Source organism: Delphinapterus leucas, chromosome 6, assembly GCF_059928025.1.
Source record: "Delphinapterus leucas isolate spDelLeu-1000000601 "Yukka" chromosome 6, BTC_Dleu_Yukka2, whole genome shotgun sequence".
NCBI lineage: Eukaryota > Metazoa > Chordata > Mammalia > Artiodactyla > Monodontidae > Delphinapterus > Delphinapterus leucas.
In genome coordinates, this window is record NC_143134.1 from 112,001,310 (window position 1) to 112,007,271 (window position 5,962).

General features: G+C 45.2%; 1 pseudogene; it reads left to right on the forward strand.

The window, feature by feature from the left end:
* The first annotated feature begins 260 nt into the window (after window positions 1-260).
* On the forward strand, window positions 261-1,339 carry LOC111176919 (large ribosomal subunit protein eL30 pseudogene; annotated as a pseudogene).
* Window positions 1,340-5,962: the final 4,623 nt, after the last annotated feature.

A 5,962-nucleotide genomic window follows, 5' to 3' on the forward strand; every position in this document is an offset into this window, starting at 1 on the left:
CTCCATAGTGACTGTATCAATTTACATTCCCACCAGCAGTGCAAGAGGGTTCCCTTTTCTCCACACCCTCTCCAGCATTTATTGTTTGTAGATTTTTTGATGATGGCCATTCTGACTGGTGTGAGGTGATACCTCATTGTAGTTTTGATTTGCATTTCTCTAATGATTAGTGATGTTGAGCATCCTTTCATGTGTTTGTTGGCAATCTGTGTATCTTCTTGGGAGAAATGTCTATCAAGATAAATATGGCCTTTTCTTGCTCTCCGGCCATCTTGGTGGCTGCAGTGGGCTGGGGGTGTCCCGCACCTAAGGCAGGAAGATGGTGGCCGCAAAGAAGATGAAAATGTCACTGGAGTCGATCAACTCTAGGCTCCAACTGGTTGTGAAGAGTGGAAAGTACGTGCTGGGGTACAAGCGGACTCTGAAAATAATCCGGCACGGCAAAGCGAAACTGGTCATCCTTGCCAACAACTGCCCAGCCTTGAGGAAATCTGAAATAGAGTATTATGCCATGTTGGGCAAAACTGGTGTCCATCACTACAGTGGCAATAATATTGAATTGGGCACAGCATGTGGAAAGTACTACAGAGTATGGACATTTGCTATCATTGATCCAGGTGATTCTGATATCATTAGAAGCATGCCGGAACAGGCTGGTGTAAAGTAACTCATGCACAATTTTTCTTTAATAAAACTGGCCGAAGCTTGTTTTAAAAAAAGATAGATAAAGATGTTTTTCAAAGGGACATAATAAAATACGCATGTGTCTACTCATTTGAGCAGAAGGAATACAGTAAGAATAAACCAGAAGCTAACGGGCTTGGTTATCTACAGGGGGTAGGTGTGAACAAGGCAGAAAGAAAGGGAAACGAAGACAGGGTGGAGAAGAGAAAGACCATTGGAATTTCTCTTTTTGTGTAGCTCTGACTCATAGAGCTATGACAGTATTTCACATACCCCAAAGGTGACTAAATAAATAGATGCAACCAGGATGCAGGGGGAACACCCAAAGTTATTCAAACGGTAACAGATGAACCCAACAGTATGACAAATGAATAACGTCACCACACTGAAAGCAATAGGGAAGAAAACAGCAACCTGAAGCAACTTTAGGAAACAATTGTTTTGACTGGCTCTAGACATTTACATTCCCACCAACAGTGCACAAGGGTTCCCTTTTCTCTACACCCTCACCAACACTTCTATTTTGTTGTTTTTTTGATAATAGCCATTCTGACAGATGTGAGGTGACATCTCATTGTGGTTTTGATTTTCATTTCCCTGATGATTAGTGATCTCGAGCATCTTCTCATGTGCCTGTTGCCTATCTGTATGTCTTTTTTTGGAAAAATGTCTTTTCAGATCCTCTACCCATTTTTTTTTTTTTTTTTTTTTTTTTAGTATTTATTTGGCTGCATTGGGTCTTAGTTGCAGCACGTGGGATCTTTCGTTGCTATGCGCGGGCTTCTCTCTAGTTGTGGCACGTGGGCTCCAGGGCGCGTGGGCTCTGTAGGTTGCGGTACACGGGCTCTAGTTGAAGCGCGTGAGCTCAGTAGTTGTGACGCGCGGGCTTCGTTGCCCCGTGGCACGTGGGATCTTAGTTCCCGGACCAGGGATCGAACCCACATCCCCTGCATTGGGATGCAGATTCTTAACCACTGGACCCCCAGGGAAGTCCCAGGTTGTTTGTTTTTTTTGATGTTGAGTTGTATGAGTTCTTTGTATATTTTAGATATTAAACCCTTATAAGATATATCATTTGCAAATATCTTCTCCCATTCAGTAGGCTTTGTTTTTGTTTTGTTGATAGTTTCTTTCAATGTACAAAAGCTTTTTAGTTTGATGTAGTATTTGTTCTTGTTCTGTGGAAGAATGCCTTTGGCATTTTGATAGGGATTGCATTGAATCTGTAGATTGCCTTCGGTAGTTTGGTCATTTAAACAATATTAATTCTTTCAATCCACGAGCACAATCTATCTTTCCGTCTACTGTATTTGTGTCATCTTATAGTTTTCCAAGTACAAGTCCTTTATCTCCTTAGTTAGATTTATTCCTAGGTATTTTACTCTTTCTGATGCAATTATAAATGGGATTGTGTTCTTAATTTCTATTTCTGATAGTTTGTTATTAGTACATAGAAATGTAACAGATTTCTGTATATTAATTTTGTATCCTGCAACTTCATTGAATTCATTGGTGGTTCTAGTGGTCTTTTGGTGGCATCTTTAGGATTTTCTTTGTATAGTATCATGTCATCTGCAAATAGTGACAGTTTTATTTCTTTCTTTCCAATTTGAATTCCTTTTATTTCTCTTTCTTGTCTGATTGTGGTGGCTAGGACTTCCAACACTACGTTGAATAAAAGTGGCAAAGAGTTTTTTCCCTTTGCATTTCAATTTGGGATGTTTCTATTGACATATTTTCAAGCTCACTGCCTCTTTCTTTGGCTATGTCTAGTCTACTAATGAACCTATCAAAAACATTCTTCTTTTTTGTTAGTGGTTTTGATTTCTAGCATTTCCTTGTGATTCTTAGAGTCTCTACCTCTGCTTACATGATCTGTCTGTTCTGGCATGTTGTCTACTTTTTCCATTAGTCCCCTTAACATATTAATCAGAGTTGTTTTAAATTCTTTATCTGACAATCCCAAGCTCTGTATCATATCTGAGTCTTATTCAGATGCTTGCTTTGTTTCATCATACTATGTTTTTTCTTGTCTTTTAGCAGGGCTTGTAATGTTTTGTTGAAAGCTGGCCATGAGGTGTCTGGTACTAGGAACTGAGGTAATCGGGCTTAGGGTGAGGTTTTATGTTAACCTGGCTAAGAGCTGGGCTGTTAATGTTTGCTGCAGCTTGTAGGTGCCACAGGCTTCAGTTTCTTCTAGTTCCAGGCTGTTTTTTCTCCTATTGTCTTTGGGTTTTCCTAAGAATTCTTTCTTAAATAACTTCTTTGTCTTGCAGCTCTATAAACTCTAGTTATTATACCTGTTGACGTGTGTTATGGAGTTGGGGAGGGGAAGCATGCTATAGTCTTAAGATTAAATCCCAACTGTTTCATTTTTGTAGTGGTTCTGAGTGCCTGCGCTGTGACCTTCTTAACTCCCCACCCCCACGGGATACAGAAATCTGCCCTCTACCCAGATCAGATAATACTATGGTTAAGCAGTTTTCCTTGGGGGCATAACTTTGTTACAGACAAAGATCTGGGTGTGTTTGGAAATGGTTACCCTTCCTCTGCCCCCTCCGGAAGCAAGAGGAGATTTCTGTCCCGTCTTCAGGGTGAGACCCGGTAGGCTCCTGGAGATAAAACCCACACACATTTTATCTAGGAGTTTTAAACTCTCAACCCAGTCCACACTGAGCCTCCAGCAATCCATCAATTACTATCAGAAGAGTTTCTGCCCATTATGGCTCCAGAGGCTCCCCCAGGAGGCTAATCATGTTGTGATTCTGGTTTTTTCTCCTTTTTCTCCAGTTTTTGGGGGTGGGATTTGCCCTGTGAACTCAATTCTCTGATGGATCTAAGATTTGCAGTTTCTCCAGCTTGGTCTTCCTGTAAGGATGGAAATGATGCCTCCTAAGGTCTTTTTTTTTTTCTTTTCTTTTAAAAATATTTATTTATTTGGCTGCGCTAGTCTTCGTTGCGGCATGCGGTCTTCTTCTATTTTTTGTTAATTAATTAATTTTATTTATTTTTGGCTGCGTTGGGTCTTCGTTGCTGTGCGCAGGCTTTCTCTAGTTGCAGTGATGCGATTGTGGTGCACAGGCCTCTCATTGTGATGGCCTCTCCTGCTGCAGAGCATGGACTCTAGGGCGCGCAGGCTTCAGCAGTTGTGGCACGCAGGCCCAGTAGCTGTGGCTTGCGGGCTCTAGAGCACAGGCTCAGTAGTTGTGGCACACGGGCTTAGTTGCTCCGCTGCATATGGGATCCTCCCAGACCAGGGCTTGAACCTGTGTCCCCTGCATTGGCAGGCGGATTTCCAACCACTGCGCCACCAGGGAAGCTCCATGCGGTCTTCTTAGTTGTGGCATGCAGACTCTTAGTTGTGGCACGCGGAATCTAGTTCCCTGACTACAGGGATTGAACCTGGGCCCCCTGCATTGGGAGCGCGGAGTCTTAGCCGCACTGGACCACCAGGGAAGTCCTCTCCTGAGGTCTCCACACATTGGAGTTGGAACTGAACGTCTGTGTGTATATATGTAATTTTTACAAAACACTTCATACATGTCATCCTAAACAGTTTTGGTTATTGTTATTTGCAAACTGACAGACTTCTGCCCTTGAGGCACTCACAGTTTGGAAGGGGGTGGCAGAGAGAGTCTGTCATTAATTTTGGAAAATTCTCAGCCATTCTTACTTCCAAAATCTCTTCTCCTCCTTCAGGGATTTCCATTACACATGTGTTACACCTTTTGTAATTGTCCCACAGTTTTTGGATATTCTGTTCCCTTCTTTTTCCCATTCTTTTCTCTCTTTGCTTTTTCAATTTGGGACATAAATAATGACATCAGTAAATAAATGATATAAATAGTGCGGAGCACTGAGAAGTGCCCCAAGAATGTTTACAGGGGAACCTGCCCCATTGAGGCGGAAGCCAGGTCAGCATAGCCAGCACTGCAGCCCATTATGGTATTGACCCAATAATTGTTTAGAGGAAGCAGCTGGGGTCTGAAGCGTGCTCGGGAAGAGAAGAGGGACAGAGAGGAAGGACAGAGGGGGACAAACTTGAGGAGGGAGGAGGCCCCGGCTTTTCCAGCTCTCCCTCCCCAGTGCCTTGTCCTCTGTCCTTTACTACCTCCTTATTATTATTATTTTAATAAATTTATTTATTTATTTTTGGCTGCACTGGGTCTTCGTTGCTGCACGCGGGCTTTCTCTAGTTGCGGCGAGCAGGGGTTACTCTTTGTTGCAGTGCGCGGGCTTCTCATTGTGGTGTCTTCTCTTGTGGAGCACAGGCTCTAGGCACGCGGGCTTCAGTAGTTGCAGCACGCAGGCTCAGTAGTTGTGGTGCACGGGCTTAGTTGCTCCGCGGCATGTGGGATCTTCCCGGACCAGGGCTCGAACCCGTGTCCCCTGCATCGGCAGGCGGATTCTTAACCACTGCGCCACCAGGGAAGCCCTACTACCTCCTTATTTAGTCATCCTCACCTTCAGCTTGCTTCCTCAGCTGTCCTGCGCTCACCTGGGCTGTTGATTCACAGTGGAGATGCTGTCTCCTCCGTGCGGAGCCAGTGCGGGGGTGGAGAGTGGGGTCTAACTACCCTCTTCCTCTCTTCTCTGAATAAAGCCTCTCGAGACCAATTAGTGATGCCCAGTCAGTGATGCTGGGAGTAGAAAGCTGCCAGGAGAGCTCTGGTCCCCGGGGTTCTGCCACCACCAGCCTTGAGCAAGGCAGGTGAAGGTCAGAGCAGCACCCTGTTTGCTGCTGCGTGTTCTTGCGTGTGTTAAGCACTCTTCTTTGATAGCATATCTTGTGAGATAAGCATTTTTATCCCCACTTTACAGACAAGAAAATGAGGTGCGGGGAGGGGGTGTGTGTGTGTGCTCATTTGGCCCATCTCCAGGCAGCCAGAAAGATACAGGGCTGGGGTTCAAACCCAATGTCCTAACTTTAAGTCTGAGCTCCCTCCCCTTCACCCCCATCAGGGCTGGGCATGCCCAGTGTGAGAGGAGCCCTGCTCTCTGTGGCCTCAGCTGCCGGCATCTGCCCCCAGATGCACAGGCAGATGCTGTGGGGATATCATGGCAGGCTCGTCGGAAACTTGGCTTGGAGCCTCCATTGTCTCAGCAGCTTGTAATCTGGCCCTGGGCAGGGGGCTACGGGTGGAGGCCACTTTTCATGGGAACTCAAGCAAGGAGAGAGTGTGAACCATCAGACTGGGACCCAGGCCAAGAGACCAGAAAGAAAGCTGGGGTCTTGGCCAGCACTCCAGGCCCACGGGAGCCTCCAGCTGGGTGGAGC